This window comes from Eleginops maclovinus, chromosome 18 (genome assembly GCF_036324505.1).
Source record: "Eleginops maclovinus isolate JMC-PN-2008 ecotype Puerto Natales chromosome 18, JC_Emac_rtc_rv5, whole genome shotgun sequence".
Lineage (NCBI taxonomy): Eukaryota > Metazoa > Chordata > Actinopteri > Perciformes > Eleginopidae > Eleginops > Eleginops maclovinus.
Window position 1 is genome coordinate 11047426 of NC_086366.1, and position 26202 is coordinate 11073627.

General features: G+C 38.8%; 1 protein-coding gene across 2 annotated transcripts in view; it reads right to left on the reverse strand.

Moving 5' to 3' along the window:
• zgc:172282 (leucine-rich repeat and fibronectin type III domain-containing protein 1-like protein) overlaps positions 1–24176 on the reverse strand; it is a 132604-nt gene extending 108428 nt beyond the window's left edge. For both annotated transcript variants that reach the window (XM_063906311.1, XM_063906310.1), the window contains exon 1: positions 23051–24176. The gene's annotated coding sequence lies outside the window, so the exon portion shown is untranslated. The remainder of the gene's footprint in view (positions 1–23050) is intronic.
• Positions 24177–26202: the final 2026 nt, after the last annotated feature.

Here is a 26202-nt window from a genome sequence, read left to right on the forward strand (position 1 = left end):
AGTCCATGCCGAAGAAAAATATCTTCCCATAAGAGCTCTTTGACGCAGCAGTATGCCCATCGTTTTGACTTCACATAACGTAAGAGATTAATTTATGATATCTTGCGTATGAAACGGTTCATCTTGATGGCAAATAATCTGCTCCATGTTCTATACAACAAAAAACTGAATGTTTGAAAAGGTGGCAACAGTTGTTCCATTTATTTTGGTGAACAAGTTGAATGAAGTCAAGATTTCAGAATATCAAGTACGATCTTAAATACAAAGGTTAGTTTTGTTAGCCTTAAATTTGTTTTTCAAACAGCCTTCCTCATTTGGTGTGTTGATGATGGTTATGTCGTTTTATAATCTGAAGTGTTTTTACTTGCGGTAAAATCTATTGATGTTGAAGGCCAAAGCAAGTGTTCCACATCATCACAACCATATAATGAGCTCTCATGCACCTTGTGTACGCACCTGTTCACCTTGTGTTGAAGGATATGACTTGCTGCGATGAATTGTAAAAACATGTCAGGGTGTGGGGGAAAAAGGACCCAAGCGCAGAACGAATTGAGGAGGCAGGTATGGTGTTTAAACTAAAAGCTAGCTTTATTCAAATTAAAGCTGGTAACAAAAAGGAAAAAGAACAAACTACTAACCAGGGGACACGAGGTACGGAGCAAAACATGGACAGGGACAGGAACAGTCAAGAAGACTGGGTAGGGAACAACGATGACAACCGGAAAAGAGACAAAAGGGGAACCAATATAAATACACAAGGGTAATCACAAGACATGACACAGCTGGAGAGAGGAGGAGAAACACAGGGGCAACAGGTGAACACAATGACACAATCAGGAACAGGAGGGAAACTCAAGACAGGAAGTGAGACTAAACATGACACAAGGAGGGAAAACATTTCAAAATACAACAGGAAACTGTTAACACAACACAAGGATCAGGACACTACAACAAGAACAACAAGAACTCTTACCAAGTTACTATTTGAGATTGAGAATCTGAACTGCTTATGTTTCACTTATACATAAATGGGGCGAAGCCTGCGAGCTAGTTAAGGCAGGCAATTCGAGCACAAATGATACATTCGCACATAACGCCCCTCGTCACTCTTGCAACCAATCAAACATAGTCCCCTAAATCTGGCGCTCTATTCAAGCTGTTGGATCCACCTACCTCTGCCTCGCTAATGCTGCTGCCGCCACTGCTGTCTCCTTGCTGCTGCTGCTGCGTTCATGTTGGCGATGCTCGCCTGCCCCACCACCACCCCAGCTTCCTCCCCAGCTTCCACCTGTTGGCCCGGGGGTTAGTTATCTAATCATCACTCAATGATATGTTAATATGTGGAGTGATGAGGCCCGAGCCTAGACGCATAACTCAAACTATATACTGCTCCTAAAAAACATATTAATGAAACACGTAGGTTGTCTGACTGAACTGCATTTTTCGTCTTGCATGTTCTCTCACTAAGAACACGTTTTTTAGAAGATGGTCCAATTATGAAGTTTAGTTTGTTGCCTTTAAAAAAGCTTCTCTTATTATGTTGGAAATAAGAAGAAATAGTTCCATGTCCTATTTTGGATATAGCTAAAGTGGTAAAAAATCCCCTGTGTGTATATGTGTGTGAAATTCAGGCTGTTACTGTTCCTTTCTTTCCTGTAGGGCTCTCAGGACATCATAAAGCACCACAGAGGTACTGAGAAATAGACCAGAACCGGCAACATTTGATCTTTCTCCAGGCTCCACCACCATAACTTGGTCTCTCTTTGAAAGCACACATCTAAGGGAGTACAGAGAATTACTCAAAACAAAACAAAAAAGGCTGAAGGACAGCAAAACAGTCAGACAATATGACAAAACCATCACATTCTGGAAGAGAGAGAGAAACTAGTGAGTCCTAACACAGACAGTTTTATCTCATTACAAGGGAGTTTTTGTTTGTTTCTGTTTTACACAGTGTACAATTGTCAGATCAAATGGAGTTTTCTGGTCACCTAAATTACTTTTTATGCAACATCCCAATTATTGCAAATGGCATGTAACTCAGCAGCAGTCAATGCTGTGTGTGAGTATCTAGCATGGCGAGACAAGAGATCATCATAAAATAACAGCTGGCTACCAACCACCTTCTTTTCTACTCGTCTCTTTCTATCTGCCGCCTCTCTCTTCCTTTCTCTTCTTTCTACCAGGCTGTCTTACTGTCTGCCTCTCTTCACGTCTTGCTGCCTACAGGCTCTCTGTGTCTCTTTCGTTTTCTTTAACACAGTTGGTGGTGTGAAGGAGGGCCGGCAAAAGAAATCTATAACCCTCCTTTGTGCTTTTCATCTTGTATTCACCACTTTAAACGCATACTTATAATTCAGATCATTTTGGTTCCACTGCAATCAAAAGGAAAAGGAATACAAATTGAGCATGAAAAATGACTATTCATGAATTCAGAGCAAATTTCATTGACTCTAGTGTCATGGAAATTGCATGGCACACATGATCAATTTAGCATTTTAAGAAAATGGTCAGAGGAATGAGCTGCTGAATTATTGGAAAGATGGATAAAATTATGGATCAATGGAGAGTGACAGTCCCAGACTGTGACTGCGTTAATCCCAACACACATATCTCCATCTTCCATACCCCTCCCCTCCATCCACTCCACCTGCCATGGATATTTTGTGCATGTGTATGTGTGTGTGTGTGTGTGTGTGTGTGTGTGTGTGTGTGTGCATGTATTAATCCTGTGTTCATCACATTCTCTGACACACTAACCTCAGTCCTTCTGTAGGAAAGAGTAATCCAGATGAAGCCTCTCTGTGACTACAGCTCATAACACTTGTGCATATAAAATATACTCAATGGATACCAATTTGATCATTCTAATCTTCCATGTATGTTCTTTCGACCAGGGAAGTACAGAGTGTTCCAACTGTCTGTTACAAATGCTGATTTGAAAGACGATAATATGTTTAGAGGGATTTGAGGTAGTGCCTGTACATCATGCACATCGTTGTTACAGCTGATTTTCTATTCACCAACCTTGCTGTAATTACATTATGTGTCTCAAAATCCTAAAGCTCCTGACTTTTCTTTTCTGCAAATGGAGAAAAAAAAAACAGTTTTACTCTAGATAGCAGTTCTGAACTGGTTAAATATCAGACAATGAACAATTCAAGGTTCCCGCAGGGCATCAAGGCAATGCTTGGACAAAAGAATTGTGGAAGGTGCTATTTGCTGCTAGCAGTGCAGTGGAGCATCCTGCATACTATTGGTGCCACCAGCCAACTCACTCGACACTATTATTACTTTACAGAGGCCACAGTAATATGGTGTATGAGCCAACAGGCTGACAGAGCTCACAGCACTCACACTGACTACCACATACAGAGGTGAGCAGTCTGTGTGGAGCCAGATGGTGACATCGAGCAGCTATTTATAGCCTTTTCTGAGAGGAAAAACTGTGCAAAAACATTGAAAGAAAGAAGAGAAGAGCAATAAGTGCAGCACCTCACAGCCAGTGGCATTGATGACTGCATGACGTCTCGTCATCTACAATATTGACCCAATGGTGTAAGATGCTCAGTTTGAAACTTGTGGGAAGAGGGAAATCTTTTTGCAGCTATTGGATCTCTCTCACATTAAGGTTACACACATGTAGCACATGTACTGTGACAAAGGCAATTTTCTGCAGACCAAAAGTATCAAAAAAGAATACTGATGTTCCTTAACTATGCAATGTGTGTGTTCATTCTGATTTCAAATTCAATGTACCATTTTATTCATTGTCCTTTATTTCAGGGTTCCAAAAGGATACAGATAATCTTCAATGAAGCAGTCATTTTATTTATTTTGTGATTACAAACGCTCAAATCCATTAACAGAACACATTTGGACAAGTCATATTTGATTTTACTCCTGGTTTACTCCCTCCTCTTTGCATTTCTATTTATTTAAAAAGAAAATATTTTACTAAATAAATACATTCTAAATTGGTACTAAATACACAATGTGTGTGTTGCCCAATCTAACATGCTGCAATTCAAAGTATACCCTTGAAAAAAGTACACACACATTTGTTATGTACCTCTACTCATTCTGTAGTTAAGAGTCTTAAAAAGATGTCCCCACACTGGGAAACATTTTTCATGGAAATACTAACTTTCACAGAGTATAGCAGATGTTATACCCTGTGCAAACAATAACTGTTTTTTCAGACGCACCACCTAAAAACACATTTCTTAGAAACAGTAATCCACTGAATATACAACTTGGCTCGAGGCAGTGGGCAGAGTTTGCTCACAGATGCCAGCTATCACTGTCTCTAAGCTATATTTTATTATTTAAAACCATAATATCCAACTTTCATATTAACATAAAAATGAATACATGTTGAAAAGTCACACAATCAATTTGTCTGAGACCCTGCAAGTTCTAATGTGTGCCCAAGAAGGATTTCTTGATGATGTTGAAGACATTTTTGGAGTACAATTGTAGCTGCAGGTACAGCCAGTAGTGAGCCATGACTGAGTCACTCGGAACAAAACAATGCAAAGCAATGTCAAGTCGAAGAACAATGAGGCGTTATGTGTGAATGACAAGCCCTGCTCAAAAGCAGATGTCAACACAAACCGCAGTTTTTCTTTTGTGGACTTTCTAAACTTACCTTATGTACATTTTATAGCTGTACTGAGCCTAACTAGACAGTAGGTACAATATGATTTACGTTTTAGGGGAAGAACTTCATCTTGAGAACAGACATAAAGATCCTGCTCTGAGATGTAGCTGTGCCTTTAATTGGTTTTCACTGTCTCTTTCAGACAATGTGCCACATATGCTTTTAATGGGAAATACTGTGGGATATTACCCCAGGTAATTCAAGTTAACCGTGTCTTATCGTAACTGCAGTAAATGCATGAAAGCAGTTTAAATGGACAATATAGGAGATTTCTTATAATTAGCTGTGAAGCAAAAGTGTTGCCTAACCAAGCTTGTCATTTCACATTACAAATACTGCAGCAAGCATCGTCTTCTTAGATAAACTGCTTTCAGCTCGCCATTGCTCTAACTATTTGTGACCTCAACAAGCTGCATAAGGACCCTAGTCTTACTCTCTCTTGAATCGTTAATCAAACTCAGCAACCAAATTACCTCCTATGGATTGAACTTGAATTGATACTCGGCAGTACTGACATAATTTGGTTGGTTGCCCTAAAAGTATGAAATGTGGTGCCCAATCAGCTGGAAGCATCTAGGATAACAAGTCTTTTATAGCATTGCGCTGTTTTTTGAAGTAAAAAACAAATTAATTAAAGGTGCATTGTTTGATCATAACTACGACCAAGAGTGATAAACAGAATGGTTGAAATAGATACTGTGAGATTAACTGTTGTACATTTTGTGGGATAGCCATGATACAGCATTAAAAAAGCATTATTAAAAAATAATCATTTGATGCTTTTAAATTCAACAGTCTGTACGTGGACATATTATTTGGTGAAGTCTTGATGCTGCTTGTCATCGTTGTTTTATTACTGCAAATCCAGATGCCGTTGCTGTACTCTTCGGTTCATTGCTGACTTTCTAACTTTCATGTTTATGTTTGTTATTTAGGTGATGTGGTTTCATTAATTCACAGACTCAACAGACAGTAAATCTTGTAATAAGGAATACTTGAAAGGGTGTTTAAATGCCAGTCTAATCAATTAAGGCATTCTTTAAAAGGCTCATCACTAAATTAACTTTAGATCAAGAAGGGCCACGCTAAAAAAAGCTCAGTCTGGCAGTATTATGCTAGCCCTTCATCACTTGGCCTTTCACTCGGCTCCAGCTGGAGATCACAGGCTGCTCTCCAGTCTGTTCAATTGTTAGCAGTTCTTCCCCACATGAGGTTATGGCTTTGCCCCTGGTATACTTAATTGAAAAAACAATTGTTACAGACTTGATTTGCATAAGAGGACTCTATTAATCAGACGTTAAACTTGTGATAGCTGCCGAGATTGGTAGCCGCATTTATGAAACCTTTTAATAAATAGTGTCTATCTCCCTCGTTTCAGTATGCTTTTAGAAAATGTGCCAAAGTGTCATCACTGACAGCTTGGCTATGGTGCATGATTTTAGTGCCAAAGTAGCATCCAATGACCTCACAGATTTGTAATGTAGCATAATCTGTCTCCATCCAGCAGCCAGCTCAATGCATCTGCTTGTCATTTTTTTAACCAAAGTGCCTTATAGCATCCTAAGAGTGTAGATGGTGAGCTACACTATGACCAATAAAATATTACAGCAGTACCACTCAAATGTTTTCTACAGACCCGATTACTACCAACTATAGGAGACAAAAGAAATGAAGACAAGAGTGATGAAAAAGACAAAGAACCAAGATAAACCAAAGGACAAGAACAACAATTTTTTTTAAAAGGAGGAGGAGATAAATTAGTTGTGTATGAGCTGCCCAAGGAGAGGTCAGCTGTGGCCGATAGACACTCATTAATCTGTCATTACTCTCATCAGGCCTCCTGGCACCGCCATGCTGGTGCTTGGCGTTCATGTGTGAGGGCACTGAGTCTGATTGGGATTCTGTTTGCTGGCCGGAGAGAAACTGAGTCACCATGGCGACCTGGAACCAAGGAGGAGAGCAGGAGGATAGAGCTTAGGAAGAAGAGGAGATGGCGAGATTAGATGAGAGGAGAGGAACTAAAGAGGAGGCGAGAAAGGAGGGTACAGAGTAATGAAAAAGTAACTCCCTTGGTGTGAAGGCCATTGTGTTCTTTTCAGTTGTCATGTGAGCAAGTTGTACAAAGGCAATTTCTTTGCTTAAAAGAAAGGGCGCCTCATAATGAGTACAAGTAAGTTTTTCTTGCACCTTATTTTGCAGTTTATCATCCCCTTGTTTCTCGAAAAATGAAATTTTGTCTCTCATCTCTTTCCCTCCAACCTTTTAAACACAAGAAGGTCAAATGGACTCTTTAAAAACAAAGAAAAGGTAATACACATATTTAGAAATAGTCTTAGCATCATTTCTGAACCTGAGCAACTGATTTGTATGGACACATTTTTACATTGTTAAGCATTTTTCCTGAATTTTTACGAAGTATTTCATGTCTTAGCCATGTTTTATCTGCACTTGATTCTACTCCAATTGATTTGTACAGTCATTATGATTTTTTTTTAGGTGTAAATTATTAATTTAACACATTTTTCAATGGCATAATATGTTGGAATTTTAGGTTCCTGACATATCTTGAGATATTACTGAGATTACTTTCCTGACATGCACCCTATTTTCACCCAAGTTACAAACACATTATAGCATTTCAGGCACTTAATAGTAATTAATTATTGTATGAATAGCTGCCAACAAATAAAGCAAATCATTAACAGAGGTTCTGGTTTTACCTAAAACAAAGCCTTAATTCACTCCTTCCAATGCACTAAAATGCAGTCAATGTGTTAATTAGAAGTTAAGATTCATAAATGTTGTTTGCATTGTTTGGCACAGGGCTCAGGTGGTATACCTGAGGCAATTCAAAATATCTCAAAACTTGGTGAGACAAGGAAAGATAACTTTGCCCTGAGTAATTTGTTCCTTTTAAAGAAAATTAGCTTTGGGGTTTGGGGCCAACACAAAAGCTTCCGTTGGGTACGGACATTCAAAACAATTTTCAGCAACACTATAAATAATGCAGGTTTATAGTTTTATTGGCAACAGTCAGAGATAAGAGCCCTTCTAGCACCTTGATGCCAAAATTAAGAACAAAAGCCATTATCGTTTCACAGCAGAACAAAAAAGCACAAGGAGACGACTTCCTGAATTTTAATTATATTACATCTTGGGCCTATTATGAAATATTAGCAGCATACACTATAAAGATTTAAATTCCTCAGCTAACCAATCAGAGCAGACTGGGCTCTTGTGTCCGACTGAGGTTGAAAAGGTTTTTTGTTGTTGTTCACTAATATCTGAGAGTCATTTAATACACACAATCAGTTAAGGAGACAGACACACTTGCATAGCTCTGGACATCTGAAAAACATTTCACAGCTGCAGACATTGACATGCCAGTCACTGGCTATAATGGATTTTCTTTTAAGGTGCAAAAAAGGTTTCAAACCCCAGTATTGATGTTCCCTTTTTCTAACAAGAAGAGAGAGTCTGTGAATGTGCGTGTCTTAAAGAGACAAATACGGAGAGAGACACTTAGACAATGAGTTAAAAGAAGTGTCTGTGAGTGAAAGAGAGAGACTGACAATTATGTGAATACGTAGAGAGAAACAGTGCAGGCCTTTCCAGTATAATAATGGGAGTTGATGGGGATCAATTGGTAAATTACAAGCTGCACTGATTATCAATCTATAAAGTGCTTGCTCTTAACACCCAGCTGAATAAAGAGGACCACATACACACACACACACACACACACACACACACACACACACACACACACACACACACACACACACACACACACACACACACACACACACACTAATGGACTTGTGCATTTGAGTCTATGTGAACAATCCTTTACATTTCCTTGCAAGAGCTTGCACACACACAAAAACACACAGCACAATGACAAATTATTCTATTTGTATTGCACTGTCAGCAACACTAAATTAGAAGACACGCAGACCTTTACATGCTGAAATGCAATACCTGAATTGGAAATAGGTTTTCTACATTTCCTCTATTATTCATCAACCCATTCATTTAGTCTGGACTGGATTTAATTTATTGAAGGGTTCCTGAGGCATATCTGTTCCGGCTGTTACCCTTTGTGCTTTTCTTAATTTGGCACATTTGTTATCTACTATCTCATGATTGATGCACAATGCAAACACTGGAAATATACTTTTCTTTACCGAATGACTGTAGCTTTAGGGATTTCCATTAAGATGTCAGCCGGGCTTGACAAGGCATGGTAAAAACTTGTGTGAAAATTTACCATTTCGAAAGATAACAAATACACAAAATGTGATGTAATCCCCTGAGCTTTGATTATGTTTCATGCATTGTGTATCTTTTAGAAATGATTAAGTTGTAGTACATAGATAGCCCCATTTCGTTTAAACTAGTTGCCAATATTCCTCTCAATAACTTCTTGTTAAGTACTAATATAAATGGATAGCATGAGTAAAGACATTGAAGTATTAATCAGTATTTTATTCTTGAACAATGTTTTTGTTTTGTTCTGTAAAGTCTAAACCGTTAAATACAGGTTTTTTTTTTTTAAATCAGTTTTTTCTCCAGCTAGTGGTGTCTTATTACACTTTAAAGAGTTTAACATTTAATTATCTTCTGCTGATAAACACTGATTAGCTAATTAATGAAAGGCTATTGCTCATTTTATTAATTATAAATGATTAAAGAAATCATTATCTTAAAAGTGTAAGATCATTAATTACACTAGCGTTATAAACAACTGTCAACATACCCGGAACATTACAAGTTGTGTAATTAAAAATGTATGTGATGATAACAGTAGGGATTATAAATCATTTGCTTGGTGCCGGCAGCCAGTAAATGCATCCATCGTGTGACCCTTTGCACAACAGCACACAAACACCATTGCCATCTCATTGATAGTCAACTGAACATCACTTTATCTTTTAACTGCTTTGAAATAATTATCATCTGGTGCTGGAGATAACACTTTCCCTCAACTCCACATTGGTATGTTCTAATGTCTTACCTTAAGCCAAGTTTTGGAGCTCACACACAAAAAACAAACAGAAACAAAAACAAACAGAAACAAAAACAATTAGAAAGAAAAGTTTAAAAACGCAATCCCAAATGTCTTTGTAGGCAATTCCAACTTAAATATCAGACAAGTAGGAGGTAAAATGTGGTTTAAAAAAAATAGAGGTAGAGTGATGTGTACTATTTAACCACAGCTACATTTTTATATCAAAAGACCACATAAGAAATCCATCTTCAAGTAATGCATTTATGCTCAAACAACTGGCCAATCAAAGTCAAGCTACAGGTTTGGAAAAGATGGCAAAGAACTACATTTATGCTGCCACCAGCATTTATCTGATCGGTTGAAATAAATGCTTGTTATAAAAGGTGACGCTTGGTGGTTCACCAATGCCCTGCCGATATTTTTGGTACCTACACTTTTCCAAATAGTTTTCTCAGACGGTTCTGTAAACAAACCATCTGGCACGTTTTCTCATGATATAGGAAAAATCTCTTCCGGACTAACTTAAATTAAATGTTACTGAGACAGACAGGAAATTAATGGAAAACAGGATTGTGTGTACCAGCGCCTTGTTCAAATGCAAGTTACCCAATTTCTTTTAATTTTGGGTCCATGAAGATGAATTGGAGAGGAAGAAAATAAAATATGGAAGCTTTTGTTCAAAGAAACAATACATCTCTGTGACGATTCAAAACACTGGGGACCAACATCAGAAAAAAACATCTTGAATAGGATTTCACACACATCATTTCTATGATCTTGAGTAGTGCAAAGTATGTCCATGAACAATATTCTTCAAAGATCCAACACACACCCGCTAGAAGGGACTGTCAGGCAAAATTACAATTTTAATACAATTTAAATCTTGAGATGTACGAATGAAGTCTTTAAAACTGGCCAGTGCTCTTTAGGAACTACTCGGGATTCAGCCTTCCCTTAAGCTAATTGAGTAAACTGTGAGCTCATCAAGCCAACCCCCCCAACCAAATCCAATTACTTAATTGTTGTTAACAATAGACCATTCAAATGAAGTCAGTTGAACTTACATCACATCAAAACCCATTTTCGATCTCAGCCACATATTCTTCTTCCTTCTAATTACCTCTGGTGGTTTTAATTCAAATTCCATCATTAAATTGCATGTGTGCATTTCATGACTTGCATATTACCGTGAGTTGGACCACTTAAAGTTAAGTGAATAATGGCTTGATTGGTTGATCTTTGTCATAGTCACAGGTAGTCATTGGTAATTTTTGATTGCAATGCAGGACTTAATTTAACCTACAGAGCAGAAGCCGTATAGCTATAGATACAAATGTGATATCTGGCTAGATAGCTGGCTAGCTTATTTCCTACATGTTTCTTCAGCGAGTGAAGACAACAATTAGCAGGTTCAACAAAAGTTAAAGAGTATATACAGTATGTTGTATTTAGTTTTTAACAAACAATCCAAACGAAGGAGCCCGTCAGAGGTCGATAGGTGTGTGATTTCTGGCAGAAATCAGGGAGCTGTACTTTTTAAATGGGACTTACCAAATCAACCACAACTTTCACATTAGGGCATGTATAACCCAGTTACATCATTTAGTTTGTATTCATAGCAGATGTCTTATGTGAACCTGACAAACTTGTAATGGAAGCTCACAGACATGTCATGCACAGGAATCTAGTTTTATTACTAGATATTCTCTCTGCAGCATTACTTGGAGAAGAAAATGCAGAATAATGTACAGCTTCTCTGCAATGAGACATTTTTAGCATGTTTTAAAAAGTGTATCACTCAGATTGTTACAGTTTTATTATCAAAGCCTGACGGTGAATCTTACTGCTTCATCCTTTGATGTCCTGATGAGGCCACACCAATAAAGGCAAACTTTTAGGTGCTTACACAAGGCCAACACCAATCTCGATTTGTCTGAGTTTCAGACCTAAGGCTGCTAAATGATGGCAGCAGTTACTTGACAGCATTTTGTCGAAGTTAAATTCTATTAAATTCAGAATGTGTCACTTTATATGTTACTTGGTGTTGAATTCCACAGAGAATACAGTGCATGTCAAATATCATAATTCCTCATAAATCTTATTGAAAAAACACCATGTCAAAAAAACACTTCAGTTTTTTTTTTCTGGATGAGCCTGTGAGTTTATATATATATATATATATATATATATTATATATAGATATATATATAGATTTATATGTATATGAAGCTTAGCTCAAATAATGAATTAGAAAACCGTGGGAAAATATATGTTTTTGGAGGAGATCTCAACTTTATTCCTCACAGTTGTGTAACCTGTCTCTCTGTGTCTTTAAATGTGTGCCTGCAACTCTGCGTTATGTTCTGTTATATTAGAAAATGTAACTCAGTGAGAAACATGAGACTCGAAGCCTGATACAACTTCTCCAAACAACAGTTTGTTTTCTGACATTGTGACCTATTTATTTGTTATATAATGTGCTCAGTTCATTACTTACTCTCCTTGGGGGGAAACAACTATTATATCATTATTTGTGAGACAACAATTATCATTATAGGGATTCATTATCGCCACAGTCCTCATGACAACCACCAAAACGGATTAGCAAAGGCGTACCCAACAGCAATAATAAATGTCAGGGATGAATCTTTAGAATCGGTGAGCCAAAAGGCTTCATATTTCCACAGGATTATCATAGGCTTGCATGGAAACTATACACACTACAACTATATCGTAGCAGCTGCCAGCTCAATGAGTTGGCAGCAAAGCACAACAGCTGGATCTCTACAGCTGCCCCACAAACACATAGTGTCAAACCAGTAAAAGCTGGACGCCATTAAATTGAAGCTCTAAATGTCCTGCGGGCGCAGTTAATACAGACAATTCTTTTAAACCATCACCGAACCTGAGCCCTAAAGTGATGAAATCCACTCAAATCAGACCAATCAGGGTCTGTTTGGATGCTGCAGCTTTTAATGGCGGCCATCTTGGTCATCATATCCTTCCCTATGGCTGTTTTGAGTAATTTGTGCGTCACTGTAACATGATTTGTGGACTGCTTGGTACACCAGTGGCAAATAGCTCCTAGTTTTAAAGAACTATATAAAGGGGAGAAGGCTGAGTGGGAGGCCCCAGCCAGATGTCTGCCCTCATCCTGCCTATACTGGTCCAGTGAACCAGTTGATGATCCTCTCTGTGATTTATCAGAGCGAAGATCTTTGACATTGACTTGTTGGTTTGAGATAAACCATATGAAAAAAGATGTAATACATATTCACTGTATTTGTTATTATAATCTCTGACACTGACACGCTTCAAGGTACTGTATATAAAATTAGATAGATATAAAACGCAGTTTTTCGGTCTTGGTTTCTTCTTTTCTTTTTTTTTCACAACATATTATTACTATGGAAGTCCAAGTGTACACTGCTGCTGTAAATGGTCCCTTTTAATTTATTGTCCACTAAATCCCTCTAAATGACCCAATTAACAGCATTAAACAATGGTAGCCACATGTAACTTTCAAAGCAGCAGCAGTTTTTTTTTTTTTTATTACACAAACAACCTAAAAAAGTAGTACGTACTTGTATTAACACTTTACTAGAAATATTGAACGGAGATTTGGTACACACATATTTAGGCACCCTTCTCCATGACTTGCTGTTGGATCTCCCTCACATACAGACACAACCATCTCCAATGTCAATCAAACCATCATAAAATATGCATCAGGAGCCTCGCAGGCACCTGTAGAGCAACAAAAAAGTGTGTGTATGCGTGTGTGACAGAAACCTTTAATATTAGAGTAAGAGTGCAAACTTGCACGTGCGCTTGAACTTTTTGTGAGAGAATAACAAAATGCATTGTGTGCGTGTGTGTGTGTGTGTGTGTGTGTGTGTGTGTGTGTGTGTGTGTGTGTGTGTGTGTGTGTGTGTGTGTGTGTGTGTGTGTGTGTGTGTGTGTGTGTGTGTGTGTGTGTGTGTGTGTGTGTGTGTGCTGTGTGCGTGTGTGCATCTGTTGCTTTATGCAAATGTCCTATGCTCTGTGTGCTAAACTCATGCAGTGAGCCTCCACACTGCCAGCCTTACATCCATATTCAAAGGAAGTGTAACCCATATTCTGCTTTTGTTAAAGCTCCCAACCCCCTTTACTGATGGAAAGATTTTCTGTACCCCAGGGCTTTTTTTTCCAAGAACTGAAGTAAAACTAGAAAGTTACTTAGGAGAAAATAAAACGGGGAACTAAATCATTTCCGATTTTCCAGCCAGATTTTCAATGTAATATGACAGAGTTTCCGAACATTGTTCTAATATTGGTATTGAATAATGATTTTATAGATTTAAGCTCTGGTTATGCCACTACTACTATATTATTCACACATGAAATAAGATATGTTGTTTTCTCTTTTACTTACTGGGAAATTATGCAAAAAAGAGACTGTTGATTAAAGCTTAATTGACTGAAAACATGTAACAGTGGGTTTTTCCACTGCAGATAATAGTTTAATATTACAAGTGCCCCAGCCACTTATAGAGTACTGTGCCTTTGAGAGCAAGCTACGATTTCAATTACTGATGATAACACTGTACTAAACCGCTGACAAGCTTAACAGACAGCTGCAGTGAGATCATTTTCCCAGTGTGTTACGGGGGAAATGTGAGCACATGATACAATGACTCCATACTACAATGTCCAGCTACAGAATTCCAGTGTTGTGTCGACAATCCAAAAAACAAAGGAAAAACACATAAATCAGCTATATAGATTACAGCCACATTTCCAGATAAGAATCAATGTTAAATAAAAAACACTAATAAACTATTAATGACTTGGTTTCCAACGTTTTCTGCCCACACTGCTCCTTTTGCTGAGAACCTGCTAGTTCCTGAAGAACGCCATTATCTACGGTAGATTGCCTTCTCAAGTCTAATTAGTTCTCCCTACTATCTTGCAGACTATCAGACTCATAGTGTGTCAAGTGGACCATTTCAACCCAGCTGGGTCTGTGCTGTGAGCCAGTGTTAATAAACACTCATTTTGTGAACTGCTGAGCACGCTGCGCCAAGGATGAGGGCTTGACTGTCCCTTTAGCAGCTGTTTTCCAAACCTATGACAAGGTTGAAATGTATTACTAGTAATTATGTAAAGGTGTAGCTACAAATTAGTTCAGGGGACACACTCTCACCTGTTGTCCTTAACACATCAGACAGTGCTCCAACACATTGTAAGTAACGGTACATTTTCTGTGACAGTAAGATCAAGACACATGGGAAGGCTTTTAAGTGCTTAGGAAGTCTTCTATAGGAGCTGGGCTCTGTTCATTCATTAATTTGTGTGTTCACTTGTAATTCTGTTTGCAGTGTGCAATGATTAGGGGAATCAAGTCTACACTATTAAAGCATCTCAGAGCCCCAAGAGCCCTGTGTGCATTTGTACGACAAGCAGTGCTAAAAAAGTGCAGCACATCACACAGTAAGAAAGAGTGTTATTAAAAGGCAGTACTTATGTATTAAATGTCTTCCTAATTTCATTGTTAAAAAGAAAAGTTGTACGAGGCAATAATATTTAACTTAGACACATGCAAAACATCATTATTAACCCTTGAAAACAGTTCCAACAAAACACGAGTTCCACTTGCTGTTTTTTTGAGAACACTTTCAAAACTGTTGCAAGACAATTCACCATAGCTTAACATATACCACCATGCATCTACACATTAATGCATTAAAACACAAAAAACACTTGACACACACAAATGCAAAAATGTGCCCACAAAAGGGTGGGTAAAATGTTTTGGCCAACTTGACTGAGCTATTGGTCCTCAGTAAAAATTGTGCCCTGGCGACTGGAATTGATTGTCAACAATAAGTGTTGCAAGTGAGTAAATCACACCATGTATTCAAACAAATTGATAGCAGCAGTTTTGATTAAAGACATCAACACTGACAGCACAGAGTAAGTGAAGCGACCAAAGTTTGACTGGGATAACTCTTGTGTCTTGGGTAACATTTCAGAGACACTTTTCTGATATTAAATACTGCTATTTGCCAGAGGCAGCATATGAAGGTTATGTTAATAAAGTTGTGGAATAGAGGCTCTCTTAATACCATCCAAGCTCTGTTGGCTCTGTCAATAGTAATTAGATGGCACTCTACTGTCTTTGTATACATTTACATATCAAAATCTGATGTCTTAGGTTAACCTTTCTTGGATATTGTTCTTAATGTAATTAAATAACTTAAACATAGGCCGTAATCAAAAATATACAAGTAACCACTTCTAAAAGCTATGCTGACTGTTTCTTAGAACACCACTTTTCCAATATATCTTCCAAAATGCAGCTTTTCTATGTTTTAATGTAGGAGTTGTTTTGGGCCATGGGTACTCAACACTTTTTCATGTTTACTTTCAATTGAAAAGTCAACCTACTATGCCTGCAGGATTAAGTATGCAGAATTGAATGCATGCACAGTTACCAGACACTCATGCCTGTAGACACAGCAGACTGATAAATGGCAACATAAATAGAATGAGAGATGACTCTGCCCCAGTCATTTAAAACTCTGGGTTTGTGCAGATCTTTATAACACAGACACTATCACTGAAACACCACTTCATAGACTATGAACATGCTATGAAACTAAGTAAAGAAAACACCTGATGGAGAAAGGCAAAAGTGACAAATGATAAATGAATTATTGTCACGTTTGGACAGAGAAAAATTACCGAATATGGAGGGAGCAAGTGATGGGAAGATGAAGAGAAACCAAGCGGAGAAAAATGAGTGAGTGAGAGCAAAACTGTGAACAGAGTGAGAGGTGGATAGAGAAAGAGAGAGGCATCCATCCATCATGCCGAGCTGCTTCTGTCAGAAACGAGTACTAGATGAGGAGAGATAGAGAAGAGAGCAGACACTCCTCTTCAATCCGTCTCCACTCACTATCTGGGTTCGCTTGTCAGGACTGCTCTGTCACCCTAGACCAAGACAATTACAGACTGAAGGGGCTTACCGTTATAAGCAAACACATGGATACCAACAGAGAAAACAAGCAGCTGTATAACGTAAAATCAGTGGGAATTGACAAATAAAGTTTAAACTATACTGACATATTGCTTGCCCTGAGGATGGCCCAAATATATCACCTAATGTATAAGTAATTAGTAATGAATGAGTGGTAACTAGTCTATTTGAATAATGACAATTTTCTTAGTGAGCAGTTCCTGATTAGCGCCGAACAAGTTGCACAGATACTTAAACTCATCATTACCTAATGGTCCAGTAATAAAGCCTCTCAGAATAATTGTCTAGGAACTCTTTAAAGTCTGCTAAATAGTCCTGCAATCAGAGTTTCGAAAAACTGAAGTAAAACTTTAAAGTTGTTTAGGAGAAAATAAAATGGGGAAGTAAATAATTTCCAATTTTCCAGACAGATTTTCAATGTAATATGAGTGTCCAAACATTGTTCTTATATTTGTAAGGAATAATAACTTTATAGATTTAAACTGTAGTTATGCCAATAACACTATATTATTCACACATTCAATAAGATGTGTTGTTTTCTCTTTTACTTACTGGGAATTATGCAAAACAAAGAATCTTGATTAAAGCTTAATTGAGTAAACACATATTCAGGAACTTTTTATAAGGATTAATTAATTACGAAGATGTGCTATTAATACCAGAATACAAAATGGTAAAAGAGAAATGATTAATTACATCATTTCTGTGAAATATATTTATTAAACAAACAAAACAAATCTGCTTTGATTTCTCTCTAGAAAACTATAAAATAATAAAATCTCCATATACCCTAAATATGCAGTGACAGTAGGATAGCCTTTGCATGCCCCATAACATACATTACTAATGGAAAGCACCAGTGGGCCACTATGCTAATAAAGTATGCTAATTTATTACAGTGACCATGTTGTAAAATGTGATATTTTATTCACATCCTAGATGTGAGCAGACAACTTGATGGGGCTTCGGGAGCATTGTCAGAGGGGCAGGATTGGGTCTAATGTTTTACCAGTCATGGCCAATCAAATCATCTTTTTCCATTTCCTTTTATAGCAGTTTGTTCCCTAATGGAAGACTTTTAAGGTTCTCAAAGATTGAGATACACAAGCTGAATGTGTATCTCAAAAGGTCAATTAGGGACAGAAATTACTGGTGTTACCTATTGTGCAGTTGTGGATAAATTACATAATTAGGAAACACCCCCCACATTAAATCACATAACAAATAGAGCTGCAGACATGAACAACTCAACATCATCCCAAAATGTAGAATTTGAGTGAAAAAGAAAAAACAATACTTGATGTTATTAATGATTTGCCTTAATATTACGCTTGGATTGCCACTGATTTGTAAGTCGCTTTGGGAAATAGTGCCGCCAAAAGAGTAAATGGGTGATACAGATGACAGTTTGTGTGTCAGAGATTGATCAACATTTACCTCTACCATGGGAAACCAAGACATATCGTTTCTCTTCATTTGATAGTAGTCAGAAACAAAGCATGTAATTGATGCTGCACACTGCTGTATATCCAGGACCCAAGTGTTTGACAAAAGTATGGTAAAAATAGATCCCGCCGTAATGATCCTGACAATTTGAGGTATCCATAGCTACAGCTTATGACTACAATAAGCTGCCTCCCAGTATTCTATCATAGACATTTTAAACAATGCATTTTTTATTGATAGACATTTCCATCATAAATAAGGGGTGCTGTTACAAAGTAAACCAAAACAACTCTGTGTCAACAAAGCGCAGTCCAACATCAGCAAAACTGTGACAATTATGGTTTTATAAGCAACAATAAGAAAAAAGAACACAATGAAACCGTCAAACCCAGAAATTAAGTTTGAAAACTTAAAGCACTGGGGTTAAGCTTAGCAACGTTATATCCCTCTGCCTGCCTGCTTCTAATGCCATGCTGCTTGACATTCAGCACACTGCTCACTCCTCTCTTTCTCCTGGCACTATCCCTCCTCCTTCTCTTCACCTCTCTCTCTCCCTCTAACTCAGCAGCATCTCTCACCCGCTCTTCCGTGGTGAGGTGGGATTGCGCCATTGAACCAGCATCTGCTGCCACACACATGTACACACACGCACGCACGCACGCACGCACGCACGCACGCACGCACGCACACACACACACACACACACACACACACACACACACACACACACACGCACACACACACTCTCACACACACACACACACACACACACACACACACACACACACACACACACACACACACACACACACACACACACACACAGATACTCTAACTGTGTACACATTTAAACCCCTACTGTGGTGGACAGCCTGTCGCTGTGTTGAGAACATCATGATGACATATTTTGGACATTAAAACTATAAAACAGGATGTAGCCATATCACAGTCCTAACACCTACAGTTTCCTGGTGAAATATTTTCCTCTTGCTCTACTTCTTTTCTCAAAATGTTTAATTTTGTTCTTTTCTCTTTCCCCTCCTGCTCATCAACCTTTCCTCCCACTCTATTCCCTGCTGTCCTTATCTCCCCCCTCTCTCTGTATTTTACCCCAAAACAGAATTTGTTCTTCATTGACCCCTCTTGCTAAATAAAGGGCAAGTCTTCCCAAAAGCTTCCTATGTTCCAGTTTGTTCTTTAATCAGACTTCCTCCAGCCTCCCTATTTTCTCGTTCTTTTATCTTTCTATTTTCTTTGGCTTTTCCATCCTTTTACATCATCTTGGCAACATCATTCATTTGTTTACTCCTGAAAACTTCAAGCCATTACTGCAGCCAAATTTTCACATTTCTTTAAAGAAAAACTCAATTTTCCCACATTGTCGAAACTGTATTTTCTTTCTCTCTCTAAAACTCATTGAGATTGAGCTCCATTTTCTTTTCTGCTCCATCTCTCTCGCTCAGACGGACACATCAATCAATTAGATTTACACTCCATAACTCACACTTCTCTCAAGCTTAATTATTCAATCTCATGTTGACAGATTGAAAGGTATTTTAGATGGCCCCAAAAGAAAGCTTTTTTGCTCAAAGTTAATTTTAAAAGGTGTGTGGGTGTCATTTCTAGCCAGTCAGAAATTATGAGGGATAATGGCACAAAGCTCTGCCACTCAGGGCTTACGATTCTGAAATACATTATACAAGTTAATTAACAGAGTCAGTGCCAGATTATGTTCTTATAATGTACACGAACAGGGTCCTTCAACTCAGTATGAAACATTCTGCTTGCTTATAAACTTAACACCATTCCAGAAACTGTGAAGATGAAGTACCATGCATATTCAGCTCATGCAGAAGTGTTAAGGGAACCTCACTTTTCAAATTGTCACATGCCCTCTCCCATCAATCTCCCACCTCTGCTGCACTTAATTAGGAGGGAGAAAAGAACGATTTGCTAATCTGAGTTATAGCCACCGGAGTAATTGGACAGCTGTATACGTATGACTTCAGAGTTAAAAATGATCAGGAGATTTGAGAGCAGTTTTTCTCACACTTTCTGGCCCCATGAATCCCTCTTATATGTTTTCTGTAACCTTCAGCTTAAATCCCAATAAGCCAGAAGGATAATGGAACGCCACTTTCACGGCTTGTTTACATACTTGAAAGCAGGGTCAAATTAGTTTCTGGCCTTCCTCTCAGCAGGAATGGCTACGTTTCCTTGATTTGCCTTAGAACTGGTTGTGCAGTTATATGAGTCTGTCTACCCTTACCTTATCCATTCCGACATCTGCTGTTCAAAGGAATAGCTCTACATTTTCATAAATATGTCTATTGGCTTTCTTGCAATGAGTAAGATGAAACTAAAGGTTCAACTCAATCAGCAATGTAGTTGGTGCCGGCAGCCAGTTTGAAATGAGGAAACAAGACAAGCTTTTTCCAAATATAACTTAATCAACCTACCATCTATAAACGTAATAATTGTACAACCATCTTATCTGTTTAACTCATACAACAACTGCAGGGTAAAAACAATATCTGGTTTTTAAAAGAGATTATGGAGTGGACTTTTCTGATTAGATGCATTAACTTCCCGCAGCATTGTTGACAATACATATAACATAAGGAGTAGTTTCATGGATTGTAGGACATCACAAACACAGCCAAACAAATACTTTAACCTGTAAACTGTTTTACTTTTCCCAAAATGTATATCTCTACTTATTGCAACATCACCAAAAGTGCTTAGAGCCATTGCTTTTAAAAACGTTACTGCTCAGTTTAACATTGTATGCACATTGACACATTCATCCAATTATGTTACATATTCTCAATTATTACTTATAGTTACTTCATCTGAAACATTATGAACACAAAAAAGAGAAAACCCTTGTGAGCCACGAGAAAACTAAATAAAAAATAACTGAACCTAAAAATGTCTCGTTGAGGTACAGTAATTGACCGCCTATGTAAACTCTGTTTCCATGGCAGTGTGAGAATGTTCTGTTTATTCATGTATAGTGGTCTTCATAGATAGGGAGATACTGTGAATCTCAAATAAGCGCTTGTCTAGAATATGAGCTATAACCCTGAACATGTGCACATGTTGGCAAGCTCACTGTGACAGCAATGTAAGTAACCACGATGATGTTAAGAATTACGGCCCAGCTCATTACAGCCCGCTCTAGGACTACATCAACTAGTAATTGCACACAAGCATGTTTGAAATGTATTTTGAGTTTGACTCGGGGGAAAATCCGCCTGCAATCTTCTTTGGGCATATTTACCAAGTTTGAGGCTCTAAGCTCAATACAATCCTCTGTCAGTATTTGAGTTTGAGCGTGAAATGTTGTGGTGAAAATGAAGTCATGATTGTGGAAACACGATTAAAGGAAGTTACTTCAAACATTTCCCATTCATCGCAGTCTGTTAAGATGCTGCTTAATCGTACACGAGGATTTCACACATTGATTGTGATCTGAAAGGAATTAATAACTGGAAATCTTTCAAAACACTGCCACTGTTCCAAATCACATTCAAACATGATGAGTCAATACAGGCGAGAAAGAATGACAAAATGTTATGTAGGCAGGAAAGATTGAAATAGCGAAACAAGGCTTCGACTAAGCCTCAGGTACACACTTTCTGCCCTACACACTCAGGCAGAAACAGGAAAACAAGCAAAACTGTTCCCCGAGCCTTATTTAATCTGGCATGTGTGTTTACATGTGTTTTACAATGTCTTACAGCTTTTGTAAAACCCAATCAAAATGCAAATGGACTGTTAAGGAAGAGGAAATGGCAGGTAAAGAGGAGCTGATGAGCTGACTCTGCAAACTAAACTGTTGGCTGTGTGCAGCTTTTTTTTGGCTTCTCCTCTTCTCTTTCCTTGGAGAAGCAACGACCATTACGCAGCAGTCCCTTTGACAATATACCACAAAGTAGCAACAGCAGCACCGTTAGAGAGAGTATTCTACTCTTAGCCTCCAGCATGCTGCAGTTAGAGCTTTGTCAGGGGATCATTTGAAAAGCCAGCACCTGCTCACCCTGTATTTTCCCTCTCTTCTATACATTCTTGGTCATTTTCACATTGACTGCCCAACTATCGGTTAGATTTATTTACATCTTTCTCTTGTTTTCTTCTAATTTCTCTACCCACCTCTCAAGCTGCCTTCCCTTTCACCTGCCATTATGTTTCCCTTTCTCCTGAACACCTCTCGCCTTTCACCCAGCCCATCTCCTTCTCTGTATTCCACATCAGCACTTTCCTCACCCTCTTCCCTAACTCCTTTTAAGTCTCCCCTGTCTCACTTCTTGCCTTGTCTGTGTTCCCCTAGTCCTGCTCTCCTTGCCAATTTGCCTCCCAAACCCCAATATAATCAACTGTAACCTTCTCCTCCCTTCAGTTTTGCCTTTTATATCATCCATCCTTCCCTCATTGTCCCTTCTTCTCGAAACTCTGACTCCTCAGCCCCTTTCCTACCATGCTTTTTTTTTAATCCCATCTCCTCATGTTTCACACCTATTTCTTCACATTTCCAATGCATTAAGACCCCCCGGGCATGGCCCCACTGTCTTTAATCTAGGGAAAGGATATGACTATCTCTAAATCGTATGAGAGAGAAACCCATACCGCCATTATCTCCCCATCTGCCTCTCTCTCTCTCTCTCTCTCTCTCTCTCTCTCTCTCTCTCTCTCTCTCTCTCTCTCTCTCTCTCTCTCTCTCTCTTTCCCTCTCTCTCTCGCTCGATCCCTATCTGTAATCAAGTCGACCCCTTCTAAAATTACAAATCAATCTCTCAAAAGCGTCTTAAGACACAAAGAGCAACATTTGATGATTGAAGGAGCAGAGTAGGGATGAAATTGTGCAATAATCCGACAGATGAGAAAGTAGATAAAGAGACACCCATACCTGCGTGTCTCTCTCTCCTCCTTGCCGGTTAGGTAAAGGCGGTTTCTCCTCCGTTCTCCCCTTCTCTTGAAAAGCCAGGTGAAGAACTCAGCAAACAATACGTTAAATAATCCTCCTCTGGACAGATAATTGTTGAACCAAATAAGTAATGATATCCACTTTTATTTTGGTTTTATACCGCGCAACGCTGGTCGGGCTGCGGGGCTCCTGCTGGTGCTGGGGCACGCGAGGCGTTTCAATTTAGTTCCCTTGGAGTTTGCCTTAAAAGCCCGATGCGGGTACGTGACCGGTGGCAGCTGATAACCTACAGCAAACCCTCGTCCGCCGTTGATCCACTGGGACGGTTCTGTAAGCGTGGTAAAACGCCGTTAAACCGGCGCACAGCCGCGTTGCGCACTCATTTGGTCTCCATGTGAGCTGTCTGCGTTTTCGTTAAGACTCCGTGCATCGGTGAAGCGATAAAAAGCACACATCCGTTCGAGGTTAATATAGCTGGGATCGTGTGTCCTGAATAGAGAAAAAGCAGTGTGGATAGTAAGGAAACGTCTCTGTTGGCTACTCGGTGAATCCGGGCACGGTCTTCGTTTTGGGCTGCTCAGCCGGCGTAAACTCCCCTACAGATGCTCTCTGCGCCCCCATTCAGCGGCTGTCAATCCTGCACCAACACAACATTTGGCTCATTCCCATTTCAAAGTAGTTGCACTTGGCTGGAGGACAGTAATCCTTTGTGGTTGGTAATTATCCCTCTCAAGGTAAGAACATTATCAATAAGATAACAACTGGTTAAAACATAAACTGCAGAAACAGAGAGGCTTGGTAAACGGGCGTCCCCTCCTTTCCAGCCACAGAAGTGACTTTGTCTTGACCTATCTGTTCTCCCTGTGTCGGTCTCTCCAAGGACAGGCGATGGACAAGAGTGCGTGCCGTCCGGTGGATGGAAGCCTATAGATTGAGGCGTTATAGGTCAGGAAAAATGATTAATTCCGCTAGGAATCCACCATCAAATCATTCTTGTCCTTTCCCCCCTCCCTGCCGTTAGAAAGCACTCTGGTCCGCCGGTGAGCTTCCTCCTGCAGTTACTTTCACACAGTGCGTCGGTTTGTCCCGAGAGGCGATACGCCTACCAGCCCCTCTCCTGTCTGTCTCCTTCAGACTGTGTCCGTGTCCTGCTTTTCCTATTGACAAGTCGGTGCTCCGGGATTACTAGCTGGTAATAACCGATTGATACGTTATGACGACTGAACGTGATGCCATCTCCGGGGCGTTTGCCTGGGACAAGTAGTTGATATCATTTGGGTCCGGCAGGAGACACAACACACATCAACAAGGCCAGAGGTTCTCAATGAGGGGCAGAAACCTCAAGTTGGCAGTGGGAAATACACGTACAACCCTTGGTTAAAGTTCCTTGTTATGAATTTATTATTATTTAGGTAACAAGTAGTATATTTATTTAGGCATACTATTTATGCATGTAGTGTAATCCAACAAAGACAGTTTTTTGTGTAACAATATACAAAACACTTGCTTATTACGTTGTTGGTGTTAACATGCTCAACATCTGCTGAGCAGACGTAATACCAGTGGAAATTAATGTTGTAGAGATGTAAAGAGCACAGGAAATGCGAAATTGGCAACTAGTTCTTGCTTTCAAAGCAATCTTTTGACGTTTTGTGTTATATGCTGATTTGCATTCTTAGCTTTATAACTTTGACTTTATCATTATGGATGGCCATTTTGTCACCAATTTGCAGCCATGTACGTTTCATAATGTGGGATGCCATGTGAATTATGACTTTAAAAAAAGCCCCACTTATAATGACCACCAGAGGGTGGAGAAGAGAGGTTTCTCCCAACTCAAAACAATAAAAAACATGAATTTACCGTGACTTTTGACATATTCCTTTCAGTTTGAGGGTCATTAATATGAATGCAGAGGTGTGACCTTCTTTTGGACACAGATAACTAAAGTTAATCAAATGGTAGTTACTCAGAAGCTGGAGTGATGAATGCTAGCATCAGAAACGGGTAAAACATCCGGCACGGGAGGCAGATTGATGAGTTCACTTAATTGCAGGTTTCATGCCTTATAAAGTCTCAGTGTTCTACAATTATCTGATTAGCAAGTGATAGGATAAATTATATGGTTTACTGCTGGCAGAACATAAATAGTTCAAGGTGGTTTTTGGTGGTTGGGCTGGAAGTGCAGGGGATAATAAAGAGATAAAGAGAATAACAGAGTAAGGCAAGACAAATAGATTTAGAGAGTTGGCAGGGATTAGACAGCGTCCAAGAAAATGAAAACTCTGAATTTGCGCATGTTCTTTAACCTCAAGTAGCCTCTGGCCTATGGGTTAAAGGTCAGTCTAAAAAAAGATAAATACATATGTGTGCTTGTGGGTGTGAGAAAGGGAAATCTATCAAGTGAGAAACAAATAGGAGTAGTGGATATCTTTGATGATTTTTTGGGGAAACAACATGCATAAAGGTCATCTTTGGTGGCATTTGTAGGTGTAATGGGATGAGATTCAAAGCACGTGTGTCAGCATATTGTCAAGTATTTGACAGAACAGAAACATTTATCAGCGTTTTTGATGGTTTCTATCCATAGCAAAGTAAGTAGAGCTGGGTGACGCCAAGGAAACACACAATGTACCAATTTTGGGTCCTCATATGAAAAATAATTCCTAACTGGAATTATTTAGCTGAATTTTATGAGAAAGATTAGAAAGGAGCATTGATCATAACATTCTGCAAATCGTTTTTGTCCTCAGCAGAGCATAGATCGGACAATATACACTACCAACTTAATGAACATAATTCATGAACATTCACATCTATTTTACCTATAATACCTTTTAGTCTCACAATTGTACAGAATCATGGCAGAGGTTTCGTCAGCTAGCTTGTCCTACAGCGTAACACAGTCTAGCTAACTCGTTATCCAGCATCTATCCAGACCAAATTCTAGAAAATTGAAAGAGAAACAGAGAAGAGTATGACGCCAAACATACAGAAGCGGGAAACACATTTTTTCATAAATACACAGTTGGTCTATATGATGGCACACTAACAGACAAGTGTCAATAATAAACCCTAAAGGAAAATGTGAACATATAACTTGACAAGCTATGATCACTAATAATAGGTGACAG